The following is a 24,696-nucleotide window of genomic DNA, read 5'->3' as shown; positions in this document are numbered from 1 at the left end:
GTGTAATGAGCCACTGCCCTTCACCTAAAAACCAACTATTGCAGCAAATCTGTGGTGAAGCAGCATGTCATGTACAAATTTCACTGGTGTGACCCACAAAGTATTTTCCCACATGTCTGGCAATCAGCCACTACATATAGTTACCTAAATTAATTTCAAAGGTGTTAGTTAATGAATACCACAACACTGAAGTGTTTAGAAAGCAGACCAGTATGCTAATATTAACATACAGTGTTATATGTTAATATTAGCATACTGGTCTGCTTTCTAAACACTTCAATGTTGTGGTATTCATTGGCTGACACTTTTGAAATTAATTTAGGTAACTATATGTAGTGGCTGATTGCCAGACATGTGGGAAAATACTTTGTGGGTCACACCATCGAAATTTGTACATGACATGCTGATTCACCACAGATTTGCTGTAATAGTTGGTTTTTAGGTGACGGGCAGTGTCTTATTTCACAGGCAGATGTGCTTCAGTTAAGAATCTGATGAGGTGTCACCTGCAGTCTGTATTATGAGGGCTGCAGCTGGATAGCAATGCCACTAGGAAAGTTACTTGAAACATAATGTTAAATGAACTTCCTGTAAAGGGGTAGCTTGCACACTTAATGATTAAAGAGACATCTTCCTTCACATGTTTATTTATGCTGCTGAAACAATTATGGCATCAGCTACAGCCATGAAGATGAATAGAGATAAATGTTGTGGGTCTGTGTGCAGACAGTATGTGATAGTGGCATACAGGCACCAGAAGCTTTGTAGGCGTTAGAGAAAAATAAATATTAGGTAATGCTAGAGTGTATTTAAGCAGTAGTCTGAGTGAAACTATGTGAGTGAGAAAGATTTGGAACATGCAGCTATCTTGTGTAAAGTTGATGTAAGGTTTCCAAATGTTGTGTGTGGCAGTAGGTGTGTGTTATGAAATGACATGATTGAGACAGTAGGAAGAGATGTTGTGACAGCTGAGTGTGATACTGAGGAAGAGAAGAGGCTTTTGCCTGTGCTAGGCTTAGTCTTAATCTTAGGCTTAGACTGGCTGTGATTTGTGTCAGGTTTGCCAATGAGCTGAAGGGGTGCTAGTGACATGTACTTGTGTCAGTGTAGTTGTGGTTTTGGTGTGCTTGCTGACTTGTTATTAGAGTGACGTTTTAGATGTGCATTGGTGATGTAAGGGATAGGTTTATCGCCAGTTTTATCATGTTCTGTTGTGAATGAAAGAGAGTGGAGGAGAACTGCGTAAATGGAGAGCATAGTTTGTGACAAGTGGGTGCAGATATGAAGCGAAACTTGTGTAGGTGGCTGAGGGTATTAGCAGCTAATGTGAGACATGAGAGAGTGAGATTGCGAAAAAAATGTGGAACGCTTCACGATTTTGCGTGTCATCCTTGCGCAGGGGCCATGCTAATCTTCTCTGTATCGTTCCAATTTTAGTATATGTACCGCCGAAGCGAGTACATTCGAGAAGCCCTCTGAAATTGTATATATAGTTATGGCGTCGCGTCAAACATGGTTCGGCTTGGACGTAGCTTTACGCAGCTCTGGCGAGGAACACAAGGCCTGCCGAGTGCTAATCTGTCAATTAATTACTGCGAGGTGTCGTTATTAGTAAGTGGCAGCTCTGTCAACTGTATTATTTGGCAGTATTGGATGTAAAACTTAGATCGTAGAGTCGCTTGCTCTCGCAGCATCCACCCAGAGCAGCAGCAGCTTCACACAGCTGCCGCTAGGCGGCAGCAAGACGTGTTGGCACCTATTGACGCCATGTTCTTACATCCCGAATTTAGTGTCTTACAGGCATACCTATGAAGCACACTTCTCTAATGTGTGGGATAAATGACTCTGATTGGAGCTGGTAGCAGGTCTTCAAGACTCTCAAAACAAGTGAATATTTTTGCGAAACACAACTCTTGCAGTGGTACTTTCTTATGATACTAATCGATTTAATGACAGAGTCGCATATGTAAGGCAACTTTTAACTCACACATCAAGTACACCACAAGTAGACACAGTCTGTGACCATGTAAATTATTGAGTAACTCCACAGACACCAAGCATGGTCCTATTCATCCAATGGCGCCAGAAGACAATTGTGACTGCAAGAAGAGACACAGTAGCCTCACGAACCATTAAAAACAGCATTCATATTGCACACTTTGAAACACAGCAGTGTAGGTCATTACTAGGGCATGGATGGGTGAATGCGAGTTGTGTGAGGAATGATGGACATAGTTCCGTATTCAGTACAATACCAGGTGATATATTTGTGTTGATCCAAGTTTACACAGGGCAGGTCTACTTGACAACAGTGAAACACTGTGATGGAGATGTGTGAATGAGCCTAAAATATTGACGGGACTTGTGGTAGGAGAAACCAGGTTAGCATTGTGTTAGTAGCTATAGTTATGTTCCTGGGAAATGTCAATCAGATGTAATCCAGTTTGGTGAATGTTGTTATTGCAGGAAGAATTGCTAGTGCAAAACAAAGAGTGATAGATTTAGTATCTGAAAGCAGTTAACAACTGAGTAGCTATTGGTGTCATGTGAGACAAACTGGTTTGTGATGTTGTTGTCTATTCCAAAATCTTGAAGCTTGCTAGTGTTTTGTGTCTAGACTGGCTCTGTATCTGCTTATGTGGTAGAGCTTCTGTGTATGTGACATAATGAATATTGCATGCAGAGATTGTCCAATCTTTCTCCTAGACACAGGATGAGAGGTGCATCAGCTGCAATTATGAACAGCATCGACTTGTATGACATTGATGGGATTCAAAGTGCTGTCACTGCAGGTGACACCTCACCAGATTCTTAACTGAAGCATATCTGCCTGTGTAATGAGCCACTGCCCTTCAGCTAAAAACCAACTATTACAGCAAATCTGTGGTGAAGCAGCATGTCATGTACAAATTTCACTGGTGTGACCCACAAAGTATTTTCCCACATGTCTGGCAATCAGCCACTACATATAGTTACCTAAATTAATTTCAAAGGTGTCAGTTAATGAATACCACAACACTGAAGTGTTTAGAAAGCAGACCAGTATGCTAATATTAACATACAGTGTTATATGTTAATATTAGCATACTGGTCTGCTTTCTAAACACTTCAATGTTGTGGTATTCATTGGCTGACACTTTTGAAATTAATTTAGGTAACTATATGTAGTGGCTGATTGCCAGACATGTGGGAAAATACTTTGTGGGTCACACCATCGAAATTTGTACATGACATGCTGATTCACCACAGATTTGCTGTAATAGTTGGTTTTTAGGTGACGGGCAGTGTCTTATTTCACAGGCAGATGTGCTTCAGTTAAGAATCTGATGAGGTGTCACCTGCAGTCTGTATTATGAGGGCTGCAGCTGGATAGCAATGCCACTAGGAAAGTTACTTGAAACATAATGTTAAATGAACTTCCTGTAAAGGGGTAGCTTGCACACTTAATGATTAAAGAGACATCTTCCTTCACATGTTTATTTATGCTGCTGAAACAATTATGGCATCAGCTACAGCCATGAAGATGAATAGAGATAAATGTTGTGGGTCTGTGTGCAGACAGTATGTGATAGTGGCATACAGGCACCAGAAGCTTTGTAGGCGTTAGAGAAAAATAAATATTAGGTAATGCAAGCTAATGTTAGAGCGCTAGAGTGTATTTAAGCAGTAGTCTGAGTGAAACTATGTGAGTGAGAAAGATTTGGAACATGCAGCTATCTTGTGTAAAGTTGATGTAAGGTTTCCAAATGTTGTGTGTGGCAGTAGGTGTGTGTTATGAAATGACATGATTGAGACAGTAGGAAGAGATGTTGTGACAGCTGAGTGTGATACTGAGGAAGAGAAGAGGCTTTTGCCTGTGCTAGGCTTAGTCTTAATCTTAGGCTTAGACTGGCTGTGATTTGTGTCAGGTTTACCAATGAGCTGAAGGGGTGCTAGTGACATGTACTTGTGTCAGTGTAGTTGTGGTTTTGGTGTGCTTGCTGACTTGTTATTAGAGTGACGTTTTAGATGTGCATTGGTGATGTAAGGGATAGGTTTATCGCCAGTTTTATCATGTTCTGTTGTGAATGAAAGAGAGTGGAGGAGAACTGCGTAAATGGAGAGCATAGTTTGTGACAAGTGGGTGCAGATATGAAGCGAAACTTGTGTAGGTGGCTGAGGGTATTAGCAGCTGATGTGAGACATGAGAGAGTGAGATTGCGAAAAAAATGTGGAACGCTTCACGATTTTGCGTGTCATCCTTGCGCAGGGGCCATGCTAATCTTCTCTGTATCGTTCCAATTTTAGTATATGTACCGCCGAAGCGAGTACATTCGAGGAGCCCTCTGAAATTGTATATATAGTTATGGCGTCGCGTCAAACATGGTTCGGCTTGGACGTAGCTTTACGCAGCTCTGGCGAGGAACACAAGGCCTGCCGAGTGCTAATCTGTCAATTAATTACTGCGAGGTGTCGTTATTAGTAAGTGGCAGCTCTGTCAACTGTATTATTTGGCAGTATTGGATGTAAAACTTAGATCGTAGAGTCGCTTGCTCTCGCAGCATCCACCCAGAGCAGCAGCAGCTTCACACAGCTGCCGCTAGGCGACAGCAAGACGTGTTGGCACCTATTGACGCCATGTTCTTACATCCCGAATTTAGTGTCTTACAGGCATACCTATGAAACACACTTCTCTAATGTGTGGGATAAATGACTCTGATTGGAACTGGTAGCAGGTCTTCAAGACTCTCAAAACAAGTGAATATTTTTGCGAAACTGTCTTCACTGCTAACACAAATTTCATTACTCTTGCAGTGGTACTTTCTTATGATACTAATCGATTTAAAGACAGAGTCGCATATGTAAGGCAACTTTTAACTCACACATCAAGTACACCACAAGAAGACACAGTCTGTGACCATGTAAATTATTGAGTAATTCCACAGACACCAAGCATGGTCCTATTCATCCAATGGCGCCAGAAGACAATTGTGACTGCAACAAGAGACACAGTAGCCTCACGAACCATTAAAAACAGCATTCATATTGCACACTTTGAAACACAGCAGTGTAGGTCATTACTAGGGCATGGATGGGTGAATGCGAGTTGTGTGAGGAATGATGGACATAGTTCCGTTTTCAGTACAATACCAGGTGATATATTTGTGTTGATCCAAGTTTACACAGGGCAGGTCTACTTGACAACAGTGAAACACTGTGATGGAGATGTGTGAATGAGCCTAAAATATTGAGGGGACTTGTGGTAGGAGAAACCAGGTTAGCATTGTCTTAGTAGCTATAGTTATGTTCCTGGGAAATGTCAATCAGATGTAATCCAGTTTGGTGAATGTTGTTATTGCAGGAAGAATTGCTAGTGCAAAACAAAGAGTGATAGATTTAGTATCTGAAAGCAGTTAACAACTGAGTAGCTAATGGTGTCATGTGAGACAAACTGGTTTGTGATGTTGTTGTCTATTCCAAAATCTTGAAGCTTGCTAGTGTTTTGTGTCTAGACTGGCTCTGTATCTGCTTATGTGGTAGAGCTTCTGTGTATGTGACATAATGAATATTGCATCCAGAGATTGTCCAATCTTTCTCCTAGACACAGGATGAGAGGTGCATCAGCTACAATTATGAACAGCATCGACTTGTATGACATTGACGGGATTCAAAGTGCTGTCACTGCAGGTGACACCTCACCAGATTCTTAACTGAAGCATATCTGCCTGTGTAATGAGCCACTGCCCTTCAGCTAAAAACCAACTATTACAGCAAATCTGTGGTGAAGCAGCATGTCATGTACAAATTTCACTGGTGTGACCCACAAAGTATTTTCCCACATGTCTGGCAATCAGCCACTACATATAGTTACCTAAATTAATTTCAAAGGTGTCAGTTAATGAATACCACAACACTGAAGTGTTTAGAAAGCAGACCAGTATGCTAATATTAACATACAGTGTTATATGTTAATATTAGCATACTGGTCTGCTTTCTAAACACTTCAATGTTGTGGTATTCATTGGCTGACACTTTTGAAATTAATTTAGGTAACTATATGTAGTGGCTGATTGCCAGACATGTGGGAAAATACTTTGTGGGTCACACCATCGAAATTTGTACATGACATGCTGATTCACCACAGATTTGCTGTAATAGTTGGTTTTTAGGTGACGGGCAGTGTTTTATTTCACAGGCAGATGTGCTTCAGTTAAGAATCTGATGAGGTGTCACCTGCAGTCTGTATTATGAGGGCTGCAGCTGGATAGCAAGGCCACTAGGAAAGTTACTTGAAACATAATGTTAAATGAACTTCCTGTAAAGGGGTAGCTTGCACACTTAATGATTAAAGAGACATCTTCCTTCACATGTTTATTTATGCTGCTGAAACAATTATGGCATCAGCTGCAGCCATGAAGATGAATAGAGATAAATGTTGTGGGTCTGTGTGCAGACAGTATGTGATAGTGGCATACAGGCACCAGAAGCTTTGTAGGCGTTAGAGAAAAATAAATATTAGGTAATGCAAGCTAATGTTAGAGCGCTAGAGTGTATTTAAGCAGTAGTCTGAGTGAAACTATGTGAGTGAGAAAGATTTGGAACATGCAGCTATCTTGTGTAAAGTTGATGTAAGGTTTCCAAATGTTGTGTGTGGCAGTAGGTGTGTGTTATGAAATGACGTGATTGAGACAGTAGGAAGAGATGTTGTGACAGCTGAGTGTGATACTGAGGAAGAGAAGAGGCTTTTGCCTGTGCTAGGCTTAGTCTTAATCTTAGGCTTAGACTGGCTGTGATTTGTGTCAGGTTTGCCAATGAGCTGAAATTGTGCTAGTGACATGTACTTGTGTCAGTGTAGTTGTGGTTTTGGTGTGCTTGCTGACTTGTTATTAGAGTGACGTTTTAGATGTGCATTGGTGATGTAAGGGATAGGTTTATCGCCAGTTTTATCATGTTCTGTTGTGAATGAAAGAGAGTGGAGGAGAACTGCGTAAATGGAGAGCATAGTTTGTGACAAGTGGGTGCAGATATGAAGCGAAACTTGTGTAGGTGGCTGAGGGTATTAGCAGCTGATGTGAGACATGAGAGAGTGAGATTGCGAAAAAAATGTGGAACGCTTCACGATTTTGCGTGTCATCCTTGCGCAGGGGCCATGCTAATCTTCTCTGTATCGTTCCAATTTTAGTATATGTACCGCCGAAGCGAGTACATTCGAGGAGCCCTCTGAAATTGTATATATAGTTATGGCGTCGCGTCAAACATGGTTCGGCTTGGACGTAGCTTTACGCAGCTCTGGCGAGGAACACAAGGCCTGCCGAGTGCTAATCTGTCAATTAATTACTGCGAGGTGTCGTTATTAGTAAGTGGCAGCTCTGTCAACTGTATTATTTGGCAGTATTGGATGTAAAACTTAGATCGTAGAGTCGCTTGCTCTCGCAGCATCCACCCAGAGCAGCAGCAGCTTCACACAGCTGCCGCTAGGCGGCAGCAAGACGTGTTGGCACCTATTGACGCCATGTTCTTACATCCCGAATTTAGTGTCTTACAGGGATACCTATGAAGCACACTTCTCTAATGTGTGGGATAAATGACTCTGATTGGAGCTGGTAGCAGGTCTTCAAGACTCTCAAAACAAGTGAATATTTTTGCGAAACTGTCTTCACTGCTAACACAAATTTCATTACTCTTGCAGTGGTACTTTCTTATGATACTAATCGATTTAATGACTGAGTCGCATATGTAAGGCAACTTTTAACTCACACATCAAGTACACCACAAGAAGACACAGTCTGTGACCATGTAAATTATTGAGTAACTCCACAGGCACCAAGCATGGTCCTATTCATCCAATGGCGCCAGAAGACAATTGTGACTGCAACAAGAGACACAGTAGCCTCACGAACCATTAAAAACAGCATTCATATTGCACACTTTGAAACACAGCAGTGTAGGTCATTACTAGGCCATGGATGGGTGAATGCGAGTTGTGTGAGGAATGATGGACATAGATCCGTTTTCAGTACAATACCAGGTGATATATTTGTGTTGATCCAAGTTTACACAGGGCAGGTCTACTTGACAACAGTGAAACACTGTGATGGAGATGTGTGAATGAGCCTAAAATATTGAGGGGTTTTGTGGTAGGAGAAACCAGGTTAGCATTGTGTTAGTAGCTATAGTTATGTTCCTGGGAAATGTCAATCAGATGTAATCCAGTTTGGTGAATGTTGTTATTGCAGGAAGAATTGCTAGTGCAAAACAAAGAGTGATAGATTTAGTATCTGAAAGCAGTTAACAACTGAGTAGCTATTGGTGTCATGTGAGACAAACTGGTTTGTGATGTTGTTGTCTATTCCAAAATCTTGAAGCTTGCTAGTGTTTTGTGTCTAGACTGGCTCTGTATCTGCTTATGTGGTAGAGCTTCTGTGTATGTGACATAATGAATACTGCATGCAGATATTGTCCAATCTTTCTCCTAGACACAGGATGAGAGGTGCATCAGCTGCAATTATGAACAGCATCGACTTGTATGACATTGATGGGATTCAAAGTGCTGTCACTGCAGGTGACACCTCACCAGATTCTTAACTGAAGCATATCTGCCTGTGTAATGAGCCACTGCCCTTCAGCTAAAAACCAACTATTACAGCAAATCTGTGGTGAAGCAGCATGTCATGTACAAATTTCACTGGTGTGACCCACAAAGTATTTTCCCACATGTCTGGCAATCAGCCACTACATATAGTTACCTAAATTAATTTCAAAGGTGTTAGTTAATGAATACCACAACACTGAAGTGTTTAGAAAGCAGACCAGTATGCTAATATTAACATACAGTGTTATATGTTAATATTAGCATACTGGTCTGCTTTCTAAACACTTCAATGTTGTGGTATTCATTGGCTGACACTTTTGAAATTAATTTAGGTAACTATATGTAGTGGCTGATTGCCAGACATGTGGGAAAATACTTTGTGGGTCACACCATCGAAATTTGTACATGACATGCTGATTCACCACAGATTTGCTGTAATAGTTGGTTTTTAGGTGACGGGCAGTGTCTTATTTCACAGGCAGATGTGCTTCAGTTAAGAATCTGATGAGGTGTCACCTGCAGTCTGTATTATGAGGGCTGCAGCTGGATAGCAAGGCCACTAGGAAAGTTACTTGAAACATAATGTTAAATGAACTTCCTGTAAAGGGGTAGCTTGCACACTTAATGATTAAAGAGACATCTTCCTTCACATGTTTATTTATGCTGCTGAAACAATTATGGCATCAGCTACAGCCATGAAGATGAATAGAGATAAATGTTGTGGGTCTGTGTGCAGACAGTATGTGATAGTGGCATACAGGCACCAGAAGCTTTGTAGGCGTTAGAGAAAAATAAATATTAGGTAATGCAAGCTAATGTTAGAGCGCTAGAGTGTATTTAAGCAGTAGTCTGAGTGAAACTATGTGAGTGAGAAAGATTTGGAACATGCAGCTATCTTGTGTAAAGTTGATGTAAGGTTTCCAAATGTTGTGTGTGGCAGTAGGTGTGTGTTATGAAATGACATGATTGAGACAGTAGGAAGAGATGTTGTGACAGCTGAGTGTGATACTGAGGAAGAGAAGAGGCTTTTGCCTGTGCTAGGCTTAGTCTTAATCTTAGGCTTAGACTGGCTGTGATTTGTGTCAGGTTTGCCAATGAGCTGAAGGGGTGCTAGTGACATGTACTTGTGTCAGTGTAGTTGTGGTTTTGGTGTGCTTGCTGACTTGTTATTAGAGTGACGTTTTAGATGTGCATTGGTGACGTAAGGGATAGGTTTATCGCCAGTTTTATCATGTTCTGTTGTGAATGAAAGAGAGTGGAGGAGAACTGCGTAAATGGAGAGCATAGTTTGTGACAAGTGGGTGCAGATATGAAGCGAAACTTGTGTAGGTGGCTGAGGGTATTAGCAGCTGATGTGAGACATGAGAGAGTGAGATTGCGAAAAAAATGTGGAACGCTTCACGATTTTGCGTGTCATCCTTGCGCAGGGGCCATGCTAATCTTCTCTGTATCGTTCCAATTTTAGTATATGTACCGCCGAAGCGAGTACATTCGAGGAGCCCTCAGAAACTGTATATATAGTTATGGCGTCGCGTCAAACATGGTTCGGCTTGGACGTAGCTTTACGCAGCTCTGGCGAGGAACACAAGGCCTGCCGAGTGCTAATCTGTCAATTAATTACTGCGAGGTGTCGTTATTAGTAAGTGGCAGCTCTGTCAACTGTATTATTTGGCAGTATTGGATGTAAAACTTAGATCGTAGAGTCGCTTGCTCTCGCAGCATCCACCCAGAGCAGCAGCAGCTTCACACAGCTGCCGCTAGGCGGCAGCAAGACGTGTTGGCACCTATTGACGCCATGTTCTTACATCCCGAATTTAGTGTCTTATAGGCATACCTATGAAACACACTTCTCTAATGTGTGGGATAAATGACTCTGATTGGAGCTGGTAGCAGGTCTTCAAGACTCTCAAAACAAGTGAATATTTTTGCGAAACTGTCTTCACTGCTAACACAAATTTCATTACTCTTGCAGTGGTACTTTCTTATGATACTAATCGATTTAATGACAGAGTCGCATATGTAAGGCAACTTTTAACTCACACATCAAGTACACCACAAGAAGACACAGTCTGTGACCATGTAAATTATTGAGTAACTCCACAGACACCAAGCATGGTCCTATTCATCCAATGGCGCCAGATGACAATTGTGACTGCAAGAAGAGACACAGTAGCCTCACGAACCATTAGAAACAGCATTCATATTGCACACTTTGAAACACAGCAGTGTAGGTCATTACTAGGGCATGGATGGGTGAATGCGAGTTGTGTGAGGAATGATGGACATAGTTCCGTTTTCAGTACAATACCAGGTGATATATTTGTGTTGATCCAAGTTTACACAGGGCAGGTCTACTTGACAACAGTGAAACACTGTGATGGAGATGTGTGAATGAGCCTAAAATATTGAGGGGACTTGTGGTAGGAGAAACCAGGTTAGCATTGTGTTAGTAGCTATAGTTATGTTCCTGGGAAATGTCAATCAGATGTAATCCAGTTTGGTGAATGTTGTTATTGCAGGAATAATTGCTAGTGCAAAACAAAGAGTGATAGATTTAGTATCTGAAAGCAGTTAACAACTGAGTAGCTATTGGTGTCATGTGAGACAAACTGGTTTGTGATGTTGTTGTCTATTCCAAAATCTTGAAGCTTGCTAGTGTTTTGTGTCTAGACTGGCTCTGTATCTGCTTGTGTGGTAGAGCTTCTGTGTATTTGACATAATGAATATTGCATGCAGAGATTGTCCAATCTTTCTCCTAGACACAGGATGAGAGGTGCATCAGCTGCAATTATGAACAGCATCGACTTGTATGACATTGATGGGATTCAAAGTGCTGTCACTGCAGGTGACACCTCACCAGATTCTTAACTGAAGCATATCTGCCTGTGTAATGAGCCACTGCCCTTCAGCTAAAAACCAACTATTACAGCAAATCTGTGGTGAAGCAGCATGTCATGTACAAATTTCACTGGTGTGACCCACAAAGTATTTTCCCACATGTCTGGCAATCAGCCACTACATATAGTTACCTAAATTAATTTCAAAGGTGTTAGTTAATGAATACCACAACACTGAAGTGTTTAGAAAGCAGACCAGTATGCTAATATTAACATACAGTGTTATATGTTAATATTAGCATACTGGTCTGCTTTCTAAACACTTCAATGTTGTGGTATTCATTGGCTGACACTTTTGAAATTAATTTAGGTAACTATATGTAGTGGCTGATTGCCAGACATGTGGGAAAATACTTTGTGGGTCACACCATCGAAATTTGTACATGACATGCTGATTCACCACAGATTTGCTGTAATAGTTGGTTTTTAGGTGACGGGCAGTGTCTTATTTCACAGGCAGATGTGCTTCAGTTAAGAATCTGATGAGGTGTCACCTGCAGTCTGTATTATGAGGGCTGCAGCTGGATAGCAAGGCCACTAGGAAAGTTACTTGAAACATAATGTTAAATGAACTTCCTGTAAAGGGGTAGCTTGCACACTTAATGATTAAAGAGACATCTTCCTTCACATGTTTATTTATGCTGCTGAAACAATTATGGCATCAGCTACAGCCATGAAGATGAATAGAGATAAATGTTGTGGGTCTGTGTGCAGACAGTATGTGATAGTGGCATACAGGCACCAGAAGCTTTGTAGGCGTTAGAGAAAAATAAATATTAGGTAATGCAAGCTAATGTTAGAGCGCTAGAGTGTATTTAAGCAGTAGTCTGAGTGAAACTATGTGAGTGAGAAAGATTTGGAACATGCAGCTATCTTGTGTAAAGTTGATGTAAGGTTTCCAAATGTTGTGTGTGGCAGTAGGTGTGTGTTATGAAATGACATGATTGAGACAGTAGGAAGAGATGTTGTGACAGCTGAGTGTGATACTGAGGAAGAGAAGAGGCTTTTGCCTGTGCTAGGCTTAGTCTTAATCTTAGGCTTAGACTGGCTGTGATTTGTGTCAGGTTTGCCAATGAGCTGAAGGGGTGCTAGTGACATGTACTTGTGTCAGTGTAGTTGTGGTTTTGGTGTGCTTGCTGACTTGTTATTAGAGTGACGTTTTAGATGTGCATTGGTGATGTAAGGGATAGGTTTATCGCCAGTTTTATCATGTTCTGTTGTGAATGAAAGAGAGTGGAGGAGAACTGCGTAAATGGAGAGCATAGTTTGTGACAAGTGGGTGCAGATATAAAGCGAAACTTGTGTAGGTGGCTGAGGGTATTAGCAGCTGATGTGAGACATGAGAGAGTGAGATTGCGAAAAAATGTGGAACGCTTCACGATTTTGCGTGTCATCCTTGCGCAGGGGCCATGCTAATCTTCTCTGTATCGTTCCAATTTTAGTATATGTACCGCCGAAGCGAGTACATTCGAGGAGCCCTCTGAAATTGTATATATAGTTATGGCGTCGCGTCAAACATGGTTCGGCTTGGACGTAGCTTTACGCAGCTCTGGCGAGGAACACAAGGCCTGCCGAGTGCTAATCTGTCAATTAATTACTGCGAGGTGTCGTTATTAGTAAGTGGCAGCTCTGTCAACTGTATTATTTGGCAGTATTGGATGTAAAACTTAGATCGTAGAGTCGCTTGCTCTCGCAGCATCCACCCAGAGCAGCAGCAGCTTCACACAGCTGCCGCTAGGCGGCAGCAAGACGTGTTGGCACCTATTGACGCCATGTTCTTACATCCCGAATTTAGTGTCTTACAGGCATACCTATGAAGCACACTTCTCTAATGTGTGGGATAAATGACTCTGATTGGAGCTGGTAGCAGGTCTTCAAGACTCTCAAAACAAGTGAATATTTTTGCGAAACTGTCTTCACTGCTAACACAAATTTCATTACTCTTGCAGTGGTACTTTCTTATGATACTAATCGATTTAATGACAGAGTCGCATATGTAAGGCAACTTTTAACTCACACATCAAGTACACCACAAGAAGACACAGTCTGTGACCATGTAAATTATTGAGTAACTCCACAGGCACCAAGCATGGTCCTATTCATCCAATGGCGCCAGATGACAATTGTGACTGCAAGAAGAGACACAGTAGCCTCACGAACCATTAGAAACAGCATTCATATTGCACACTTTGAAACACAGCAGTGTAGGTCATTACTAGGGCATGGATGGGTGAATGCGAGTTGTGTGAGGAATGATGGACATAGTTCCGTTTTCAGTACAATACCAGGTGATATATTTGTGTTGATCCAAGTTTACACAGGGCAGGTCTACTTGACAACAGTGAAACACTGTGATGGAGATGTGTGAATGAGCCTAAAATATTGAGGGGACTTGTGGTAGGAGAAACCAGGTTAGCATTGTGTTAGTAGCTATAGTTATGTTCCTGGGAAATGTCAATCAGATGTAATCCAGTTTGGTGAATGTTGTTATTGCAGGAAGAATTGCTAGTGCAAAACAAAGAGTGATAGATTTAGTATCTGAAAGCAGTTAACAACTGAGTAGCTATTGGTGTCATGTGAGACAAACTGGTTTGTGATGTTGTTGTCTATTCCAAAATCTTGAAGCTTGCTAGTGTTTTGTGTCTAGACTGGCTCTGTATCTGCTTGTGTGGTAGAGCTTCTGTGTATGTGACATAATGAATATTGCATGCAGAGATTGTCCAATCTTTCTCCTAGACACAGGATGAGAGGTGCATCAGCTGCAATTATGAACAGCATCGACTTGTATGACATTGATGGGATTCAAAGTGCTGTCACTGCAGGTGACACCTCACCAGATTCTTAACTGAAGCATATCTGCCTGTGTAATGAGCCACTGCCCTTCACCTAAAAACCAACTATTACAGCAAATCTGTGGTGAAGCAGCATGTCATGTACAAATTTCACTGGTGTGACCCACAAAGTATTTTCCCACATGTCTGGCAATCAGCCACTACATATAGTTACCTAAATTAATTTCAAAGGTGTTAGTTAATGAATACCACAACACTGAAGTCTTTAGAAAGCAGACCAGTATGCTAATATTAACATACAGTGTTATATGTTAATATTAGCATACTGGTCTGCTTTCTAAACACTTCAATGTTGTGGTATTCATTGGCTGATACTTTTGAAATTAATTTAGGTAACTATATGTAGTGGCTGATTGCCAGACATGTGGGAAAATACTTTGTGGGTCACACCATCGAAATTTGTACATGACATGCTGATTCACCACAGATTTTCTGTAATAGTTGGTTTTTAGGTGACGGGCAGTGTCTTATTTCACAGGCAGATGTGCTTCAGTTAAGAATCTGATGAGGTGTCACCTGCAGTCTGTATTATGAGGGCTGCAGCTGGATAGCAAGGCCACTAGGAAAGTTACTTGAAACATAATGTTAAATGAACTTCCTGTAAAGGGGTAGCTTGCACACTTAATGATTAAAGAGACATCTTCCTTCACATGTTTATTTATGCTGCTGAAACAATTATGGCATCAGCTACAGCCATGAAGATGAATAGAGATAAATGTTGTGGGTCTGTGTGCAGACAGTATGTGATAGTGGCATACAGGCACCAGAAGCTTTGTAGGCGTTAGAGAAAAATAAATATTAGGTAATGCAAGCTAATGTTAGAGCGCTAGAGTGTATTTAAGCAGTAGTCTGAGTGAAACTATGTGAGTGAGAAAGATTTGGAACATGCAGCTATCTTGTGTAAAGTTGATGTAAGGTTTCCAAATGTTGTGTGTGGCAGTAGGTGTGTGTTATGAAATGACATGATTGAGACAGTAGGAAGAGATGTTGTGACAGCTGAGTGTGATACTGAGGAAGAGAAGAGGCTTTTGCCTGTGCTAGGCTTAGTCTTAATCTTAGGCTTAGACTGGCTGTGATTTGTGTCAGGTTTGCCAATGAGCTGAAGGGGTGCTAGTGACATGTACTTGTGTCAGTGTAGTTGTGGTTTTGGTGTGCTTGCTGACTTGTTATTAGAGTGACGTTTTAGATGTGCATTGGTGATGTAAGGGATAGGTTTATCGCCAGTTTTATCATGTTCTGTTGTGAATGAAAGAGAGTGGAGGAGAACTGCGTAAATGGAGAGCATAGTTTGTGACAAGTGGGTGCAGATATGAAGCGAAACTTGTGTAGGTGGCTGAGGGTATTAGCAGCTGATGTGAGACATGAGAGAGTGAGATTGCGAAAAAAATGTGGAACGCTTCACGATTTTGCGTGTCATCCTTGTGCAGGGGCCATGCTAATCTTCTCTGTATCGTTCCAATTTTAGTATATGTACCGCCGAAGCGAGTACATTCGAGGAGCCCTCTGAAACTGTATATATAGTTATGGCGTCGCGTCAAACATGGTTCGGCTTGGACGTAGCTTTACGCAGCTCTGGCGAGGAACACAAGGCCTGCCGAGTGCTAATCTGTCAATTAATTACTGCGAGGTGTCGTTATTAGTAAGTGGCAGCTCTGTCAACTGTATTATTTGGCAGTATTGGATGTAAAACTTAGATCGTAGAGTCGCTTGCTCTCGCAGCATCCACCCAGAGCAGCAGCAGCTTCACACAGCTGCCGCTAGGCGGCAGCAAGACGTGTTGGCACCTATTGACGCCATGTTCTTACATCCCGAATTTAGTGTCTTACAGGCATACCTATGAAACACACTTCTCTAATGTGTGGGATAAATGACTCTGATTGGAGCTGGTAGCAGGTCTTCAAGACTCTCAAAACAAGTGAATATTTTTGCGAAACTGTCTTCACTGCTAACACAAATTTCATTACTCTTGCAGTGGTACTTTCTTATGATACTAATCGATTTAATGACAGAGTCGCATATGTAAGGCAACTTTTAACTCACACATCAAGTACACCACAAGAAGACACAGTCTCTGACCATGTAAATTATTGAGTAACTCCACAGACACCAAGCATGGTCCTATTCATCCAATGGCGCCAGAAGACAATTGTGACTGCAACAAGAGACACAGTAGCCTCACGAACCATTAAAAACAGCATTCATATTGCACACTTTGAAACACAGCAGTGTAGGTCATTACTAGGGCATGGATGGGTGAATGCGAGTTGTGTGAGGAATGATGGACATAGTTCCGTTTTCAGTACAATACCAGGTGATATATTTGTGTTGATCCAAGTTTACACAGGGCAGGTCTACTTGACAACAGTGAAACACTGTGATGGAGATGTGTGAATGAGCCTAAAATATTGAGGGGACTTGTGGTAGGAGAAACCAGGTTAGCATTGTGTTAGTAGCTATAGTTATGTTCCTGGGAAATGTCAATCAGATGTAATCCAGTTTGGTGAATGTTGTTATTGCAGGAAGAATTGCTAGTGCAAAACAAAGTGTGATAGATTTAGTATCTGAAAGCAGTTAACAACTGAGTAGCTATTGGTGTCATGTGAGACAAACTGGTTTGTGATGTTGTTGTCTATTCCAAAATCTTGAAGCTTGCTAGTGTTTTGTGTCTTGACTGGCTCTGTATCTGCTTGTGTGGTAGAGCTTCTGTGTATGTGACATAATGAATATTGCATGCAGAGATTGTCCAATCTTTCTCCTAGACACAGGATGAGAGGTGCATCAGCTGCAATTATGAACAGCATCGACTTGTATGACATTGATGGGATTCAAAGTGCTGTCACTGCAGGTGACACCTCACCAGATTCTTAACTGAAGCATATCTGCCTGTGTAATGAGCCACTGCCCTTCACCTAAAAACCAACTATTACAGCAAATCTGTGGTGAAGCAGCATGTCATGTACAAATTTCACTGGTGTGACCCACAAAGTATTTTCCCACATGTCTGGCAATCAGCCACTACATATAGTTACCTAAATTAATTTCAAAGGTGTTAGTTAATGAATACCACAACACTGAAGTCTTTAGAAAGCAGACCAGTATGCTAATATTAACATACAGTGTTATATGTTAATATTAGCATACTGGTCTGCTTTCTAAACACTTCAATGTTGTGGTATTCATTGGCTGACACTTTTGAAATTAATTTAGGTAACTATATGTAGTGGCTGATTGCCAGACATGTGGGAAAATACTTTGTGGGTCACACCATCGAAATTTGTACATGACATGCTGATTCACCACAGATTTGCTGTAATAGTTGGTTTTTAGGTGACGGGCAGTGTCTTATTTCACAGGCAGATGTGCTTCAGTTAAGAATCTGATGAGGTGTCACCTGCAGTCTGTATTATGAGGGCTGCAGCTGGATAGCAAGGCCACTAGGAAAGTTACTTGAAACATAATGTTAAATGAACTTCCTGTAAAGGGGTAGCTTGCACACTTAATGATTAAAGAGACATCTTCCTTCACATGTTTATTTATGCTGCTGAAACAATTATGGCATCAGCTACAGCCATGAAGATGAATAGAGATAAATGTTGTGGGTCTGTGTGCAGACAGTATGTGATAGTGGCATACAGGCACCAGAAGCTTTGTAGGCGTTAGAGAAAAATAAATATTAGGTAATGCAAGCTAATGTTAGAGCGCTAGAGTGTATTTAAGCAGTAGTCTGAGTGAAACTATGTGAGTGAGAAAGATTTGGAACATGCAGCTATCTTGTGTAAAGTTGATGTAAGGTTTCCAAATGTTGTGTGTGGCAGTAGGTGTGTGTTATGAAATGACATGATTGAGACAGTAGGAAGAGATGTTGTGACAGCTGAGTGTGATACTGAGGAAGAGAAGAGGCTTTTGCCTGTGCTAGGCTTAGTCTTAATCTTAGGCTTAGACTGGCTGTGATTTGTGTCAGGTTTGCCAATGAGCTGAAGGGGTGCTAGTGACATGTACTTGTGTCAGTGTAGTTGTGGTTTTGGTGTGCTTGCTGACTTGTTATTAGAGTGACGTTTTAGATGTGCATTGGTGATGTAAGGGATAGGTTTATCGCCAGTTTTATCATGTTCTGTTGTGAATGAAAGAGAGTGGAGGAGAACTGCGTAAATGGAGAGCATAGTTTGTGACAAGTGGGTGCAGATATGAAGCGAAACTTGTGTAGGTGGCTGAGGGTATTAGCAGCTGATGTGAGACATGAGAGAGTGAGATTGCGAAAAAAAATGTGGAACGCTTCACGATTTTGCGTGTCATCCTTGCGCAGGGGCCATGCTAATCTTCTCTGTATCGTTCCAATTTTAGTATATGTACCGCCGAAGCGAGTACATTCGAGGAGCCCTCTGAAATTGTATATATCGTTATGGCGTCGCGTCAAACATGGTTCGGCTAGGACGTAGCTTTACGCAGCTCTGGCGAGGAACACAAGGCCTGCCGAGTGCTAATCTGTCAATTAATTACTGCGAGGTGTCGTTATTAGTAAGTGGCAGCTCTGTCAACTGTATTATTTGGCAGTATTGGATGTAAAACTTAGATCGTAGAGTCGCTTGCTCTCGCAGCATCCACCCAGAGCAGCAGCAGCTTCACACAGCTGCCGCTAGGCGGCAGCAAGACGTGTTGGCACCTATTGACGCCATGTTCTTACATCCCGAATTTAGTGTCTTACAGGCATACCTATGAAACACACTTCTCTAATGTGTGGGATAAATGACTCTGATTGGAGCTGGTAGCAGGTCTTCAAGACTCTCAAAACAAGTGAATATTTTTGCGAAACTGTCTTCACTGCTAACACAAATTTCATTACTCTTGCAGTGGTACTTTCTTATGATACTAATCGATTTAATGACAGAGTCGCATATGTAAGGCAACTTTTAACTCACACATCAAGTACACCACAAGAAGACACAGTCTGTGACCATGTAAATTATTGAGTAACTCCACAGACACCAAGCATGGTCCTATTCATCCAATGGCGCCAGAAGACAATTGTGACTGCAACAAGAGACACAGTAGCCTCACGAACCATTAAAAACAGCATTCATATTGCACACTTTGAAACACAGCAGTGTAGGTCATTACTAGGGCATGGATGGGTAAATGCGAGTTGTGTGAGGAATGATGGACATAGTTCCGTTTTCAGTACAATACCAGGTGATATATTTGTGTTGATCCAAGTTTACACAGGGCAGGTCTACTTGACAACAGTGAAACACTGTGATGGAGATGTGTGAATGAGCCTAAAATATTGAGGGGACTTGTGGTAGGAGAAACCAGGTTAGCATTGTGTTAGTAGCTATAGTTATGTTCCTGGGAAATGTCAATCAGATGTAATCCAGTTTGGTGAATGTTGTTATTGCAGGAAGAATTGCTAGTGCAAAACAAAGAGTGATAGATTTAGTATCTGAAAGCAGTTAACAACTGAGTAGCTATTGGTGTCATGTGAGACAAACTGGTTTGTGATGTTGTTGTCTATTCCAAAATCTTGAAGCTTGCTAGTGTTTTGTGTCTAGACTGGCTCTGTATCTGCTTATGTGGTAGAGCTTCTGTGTATGTGACATAATGAATATTGCATGCAGAGATTGTCCAATCTTTCTCCTAGACACAGGATGAGAGGTGCATCAGCTGCAATTATGAACAGCATCGACTTGTATGACATTGATAGGATTCAAAGTGCTGTCACTGCAGGTGACACCTCACCAGATTCTTAACTGAAGCATATCTGCCTGTGTAATGAGCCACTGCCCTTCACCTAAAAACCAACTATTACAGCAACTCTGTGGTGAAGCAGCATGTCATGTACAAATTTCACTGGTGTGACCCACAAAGTATTTTCCCACATGTCTGGCAATCAGCCACTACATATAGTTACCTAAATTAATTTCAAAGGTGTCAGTTAATGAATACCACAACACTGAAGTGTTTAGAAAGCAGACCAGTATGCTAATATTAACATACAGTGTTATATGTTAATATTAGCATACTGGTCTGCTTTCTAAACACTTCAATGTTGTGGTATTCATTGGCTGACACTTTTGAAATTAATTTAGGTAACTATATGTAGTGGCTGATTGCCAGACATGTGGGAAAATACTTTGTGGGTCACACCATCGAAATTTGTACATGACATGCTGATTCACCACAGATTTGCTGTAATAGTTGGTTTTTAGGTGACGGGCAGTGTCTTATTTCACAGGCAGATGTGCTTCAGTTAAGAATCTGATGAGGTGTCACCTGCAGTCTGTATTATGAGGGCTGCAGCTGGATAGCAAGGCCACTAGGAAAGTTACTTGAAACATAATGTTAAATGAACTTCCTGTAAAGGGGTAGCTTGCACACTTAATGATTAAAGAGACATCTTCCTTCACATGTTTATTTATGCTGCTGAAACAATTATGGCATCAGCTACAGCCATGAAGATGAATAGAGATAAATGTTGTGGGTCTGTGTGCAGACAGTATGTGATAGTGGCATACAGGCACCAGAAGCTTTGTAGGCGTTAGAGAAAAATAAATATTAGGTAATGCAAGCTAATGTTAGAGCGCTAGAGTGTATTTAAGCAGTAGTCTGAGTGAAACTATGTGAGTGAGAAAGATTTGGAACATGCAGCTATCTTGTGTAAAGTTGATGTAAGGTTTCCAAATGTTGTGTGTGGCAGTAGGTGTGTGTTATGAAATGACATGATTGAGACAGTAGGAAGAGATGTTGTGACAGCTGAGTGTGATACTGAGGAAGAGAAGAGGCTTTTGCCTGTGCTAGGCTTAGTCTTAATCTTAGGCTTAGACTGGCTGTGATTTGTGTCAGGTTTGCCAATGAGCTGAAGGGGTGCTAGTGACATGTACTTGTGTCAGTGTAGTTGTGGTTTTGGTGTGCTTGCTGACTTGTTATTAGAGTGACGTTTTAGATGTGCATTGGTGATGTAAGTGATAGGTTTATCGCCAGTTTTATCATGTTCTGTTTTGAATGAAAGAGAGTGGAGGAGAACTGCGTGAATGGAGAGCATAGTTTGTGACAAGTGGGTGCAGATATGAAGCGAAACTTGTGTAGGTGGCTGAGGGTATTAGCAGCTGATGTGAGACATGAGAGAGTGAGATTGCGAAAAAAATGTGGAACGCTTCACGATTTTGCGTGTCATCCTTGCGCAGGGGCCATGCTAATCTTCTCTGTATCGTTCCAATTTTAGTATATGTACCGCCGAAGCGAGTACATTCGAGGAGCCCTCTGAAATTGTATATATAGTTATGGCGTCGCGTCAAACATGGTTCGGCTTGGACGTAGCTTTACGCAGCTCTGGCGAGGAACACAAGGCCTGCCGAGTGCTAATCTGTCAATTAATTACTGCGAGGTGTCGTTATTAGTAAGTGGCAGCTCTGTCAACTGTATTATTTGGCAGTATTGGATGTAAAACTTAGATCGTAGAGTCGCTTGCTCTCGCAGCATCCACCCAGAGCAGCAGCAGCTTCACACAGCTGCCGCTAGGCGGCAGCAAGACGTGTTGGCACCTATTGACGCCATGTTCTTACATCCCGAATTTAGTGTCTTACAGGCATACCTATGAAACACACTTCTCTAATGTGTGGGATAAATGACTCTGATTGGAGCTGGTAGCAGGTCTTCAAGACTCTCAAAACAAGTGAATATTTTTGCGAAACTGTCTTCACTGCTAACACAAATTTCATTACTCTTGCAGTGGTACTTTCTTATGATACTAATCGATTTAATGACAGAGTCGCATATGTAAGGCAACTTTTAACTCACACATCAAGTACACCACAAGAAGACACAGTCTGTGACCATGTAAATTATTGAGTAACTCCACAGACACCAAGCATGGTCCTATTCATCCAATGGCGCCAGAAGACAATTGTGACTGCAACAAGAGACACAGTAGCCTCACGAACCATTAAAAACAGCATTCATATTGCACACTTTGAAACACAGCAGTGTAGGTCATTACTAGGGCATGGATGGGTAAATGCGAGTTGTGTGAGGAATGATGGACATAGTTCCGTTTTCAGTACAATACCAGGTGATATATTTGTGTTGATCCAAGTTTACACAGGGCAGGTCTACTTGACAACAGTGAAACACTGTGATGGAGATGTGTGAATGAGCCTAAAATATTGAGGGGACTTGTGGTAGGAGAAACCAGGTTAGCATTGTGTTAGTAGCTATAGTTATGTTCCTGGGAAATGTCAATCAGATGTAATCCAGTTTGGTGAATGTTGTTATTGCAGGAAGAATTGCTAGTGCAAAACAAAGAGTGATAGATTTAGTATCTGAAAGCAGTTAACAACTGAGTAGCTATTGGTGTCATGTGAGACAAACTGGTTTGTGATGTTGTTGTCTATTCCAAAATCTTGAAGCTTGCTAGTGTTTTGTGTCTAGACTGGCTCTGTATCTGCTTATGTGGTAGAGCTTCTGTGTATGTGACATAATGAATATTGCATGCAGAGATTGTCCAATCTTTCTCCTAGACACAGGATGAGAGGTGCATCAGCTGCAATTATGAACAGCATCGACTTGTATGACATTGATAGGATTCAAAGTGCTGTCACTGCAGGTGACACCTCACCAGATTCTTAACTGAAGCATATCTGCCTGTGTAATGAGCCACTGCCCTTCACCTAAAAACCAACTATTACAGCAACTCTGTGGTGAAGCAGCATGTCATGTACAAATTTCACTGGTGTGACCCACAAAGTATTTTCCCACATGTCTGGCAATCAGCCACTACATATAGTTACCTAAATTAATTTCAAAGGTGTCAGTTAATGAATACCACAACACTGAAGTGTTTAGAAAGCAGACCAGTATGCTAATATTAACATACAGTGTTATATGTTAATATTAGCATACTGGTCTGCTTTCTAAACACTTCAATGTTGTGGTATTCATTGGCTGACACTTTTGAAATTAATTTAGGTAACTATATGTAGTGGCTGATTGCCAGACATGTGGGAAAATACTTTGTGGGTCACACCATCGAAATTTGTACATGACATGCTGATTCACCACAGATTTGCTGTAATAGTTGGTTTTTAGGTGACGGGCAGTGTCTTATTTCACAGGCAGATGTGCTTCAGTTAAGAATCTGATGAGGTGTCACCTGCAGTCTGTATTATGAGGGCTGCAGCTGGATAGCAAGGCCACTAGGAAAGTTACTTGAAACATAATGTTAAATGAACTTCCTGTAAAGGGGTAGCTTGCACACTTAATGATTAAAGAGACATCTTCCTTCACATGTTTATTTATGCTGCTGAAACAATTATGGCATCAGCTACAGCCATGAAGATGAATAGAGATAAATGTTGTGGGTCTGTGTGCAGACAGTATGTGATAGTGGCATACAGGCACCAGAAGCTTTGTAGGCGTTAGAGAAAAATAAATATTAGGTAATGCAAGCTAATGTTAGAGCGCTAGAGTGTATTTAAGCAGTAGTCTGAGTGAAACTATGTGAGTGAGAAAGATTTGGAACATGCAGCTATCTTGTGTAAAGTTGATGTAAGGTTTCCAAATGTTGTGTGTGGCAGTAGGTGTGTGTTATGAAATGACATGATTGAGACAGTAGGAAGAGATGTTGTGACAGCTGAGTGTGATACTGAGGAAGAGAAGAGGCTTTTGCCTGTGCTAGGCTTAGTCTTAATCTTAGGCTTAGACTGGCTGTGATTTGTGTCAGGTTTGCCAATGAGCTGAAGGGGTGCTAGTGACATGTACTTGTGTCAGTGTAGTTGTGGTTTTGGTGTGCTTGCTGACTTGTTATTAGAGTGACGTTTTAGATGTGCATTGGTGATGTAAGGGATAGGTTTATCGCCAGTTTTATCATGTTCTGTTTTGAATGAAAGAGAGTGGAGGAGAACTGCGTGAATGGAGAGCATAGTTTGTGACAAGTGGGTGCAGATATGAAGCGAAACTTGTGTAGGTGGCTGAGGGTATTAGCAGCTGATGTGAGACATGAGAGAGTGAGATTGCGAAATAAATGTGGAACGCTTCACGATTTTGCGTGTCATCCTTGCGCAGGGGCCATGCTAATCTTCTCTGTATCGTTCCAATTTTAGTATATGTACCGCCGAAGCGAGTACATTCGAGGAGCCCTCTGAAATTGTATATATAGTTATGGCGTCGCGTCAAACATGGTTCGGCTTGGACGTAGCTTTACGCAGCTCTGGCGAGGAACACAAGGCCTGCCGAGTGCTAATCTGTCAATTAATTACTGCGAGGTGTCGTTATTAGTAAGTGGCAGCTCTGTCAACTGTATTATTTGGCAGTATTGGATGTAAAACTTAGATCGTAGAGTCGCTTGCTCTCGCAGCATCCACCCAGAGCAGCAGCAGCTTCACAC

At 41.5% G+C, this 24,696-nt stretch overlaps 9 non-coding genes across 9 annotated transcripts; all 9 read right to left on the bottom strand.

Annotated features, from left to right (window-relative positions):
- Window positions 1-1,354: 1,354 nt before the first annotated feature.
- LOC126093399 (U6 spliceosomal RNA) lies at window positions 1,355-1,461 on the bottom strand. The gene has a single exon (XR_007521561.1). It is a non-coding gene; the product is annotated as a U6 spliceosomal RNA (small nuclear RNA).
- Window positions 1,462-4,204: 2,743 nt separating this feature from the next.
- Window positions 4,205-4,311, bottom strand: LOC126093398 (U6 spliceosomal RNA). Its single transcript, XR_007521560.1, has one exon. It is a non-coding gene; the product is annotated as a U6 spliceosomal RNA (small nuclear RNA).
- Window positions 4,312-7,079: 2,768 nt separating this feature from the next.
- Window positions 7,080-7,186, bottom strand: LOC126093397 (U6 spliceosomal RNA). Its single transcript, XR_007521559.1, has one exon. It is a non-coding gene; the product is annotated as a U6 spliceosomal RNA (small nuclear RNA).
- A 2,768-nt stretch (window positions 7,187-9,954) lies between these two features.
- Window positions 9,955-10,061, bottom strand: LOC126093396 (U6 spliceosomal RNA). Its single transcript, XR_007521558.1, has one exon. It is a non-coding gene; the product is annotated as a U6 spliceosomal RNA (small nuclear RNA).
- Window positions 10,062-12,828: 2,767 nt separating this feature from the next.
- On the bottom strand, window positions 12,829-12,935 carry LOC126093394 (U6 spliceosomal RNA). The gene has a single exon (XR_007521557.1). It is a non-coding gene; the product is annotated as a U6 spliceosomal RNA (small nuclear RNA).
- A 2,768-nt stretch (window positions 12,936-15,703) lies between these two features.
- Window positions 15,704-15,810, bottom strand: LOC126093336 (U6 spliceosomal RNA). The gene has a single exon (XR_007521507.1). It is a non-coding gene; the product is annotated as a U6 spliceosomal RNA (small nuclear RNA).
- Window positions 15,811-18,579: 2,769 nt separating this feature from the next.
- LOC126093392 (U6 spliceosomal RNA) lies at window positions 18,580-18,686 on the bottom strand. Its single transcript, XR_007521556.1, has one exon. It is a non-coding gene; the product is annotated as a U6 spliceosomal RNA (small nuclear RNA).
- Window positions 18,687-21,454: 2,768 nt separating this feature from the next.
- LOC126093391 (U6 spliceosomal RNA) lies at window positions 21,455-21,561 on the bottom strand. The gene has a single exon (XR_007521555.1). It is a non-coding gene; the product is annotated as a U6 spliceosomal RNA (small nuclear RNA).
- A 2,768-nt stretch (window positions 21,562-24,329) lies between these two features.
- Window positions 24,330-24,436, bottom strand: LOC126093470 (U6 spliceosomal RNA). The gene has a single exon (XR_007521623.1). It is a non-coding gene; the product is annotated as a U6 spliceosomal RNA (small nuclear RNA).
- Window positions 24,437-24,696: the final 260 nt, after the last annotated feature.

The sequence above is a fragment of the Schistocerca cancellata genome, chromosome 7, assembly GCF_023864275.1.
Source record: "Schistocerca cancellata isolate TAMUIC-IGC-003103 chromosome 7, iqSchCanc2.1, whole genome shotgun sequence".
Classification (NCBI taxonomy): Eukaryota; Metazoa; Arthropoda; class Insecta; order Orthoptera; family Acrididae; genus Schistocerca; species Schistocerca cancellata.
The sequence above is the reverse complement of the archived record's forward strand: the minus strand, read 5'-3'. Positions and strand labels throughout refer to the sequence as shown.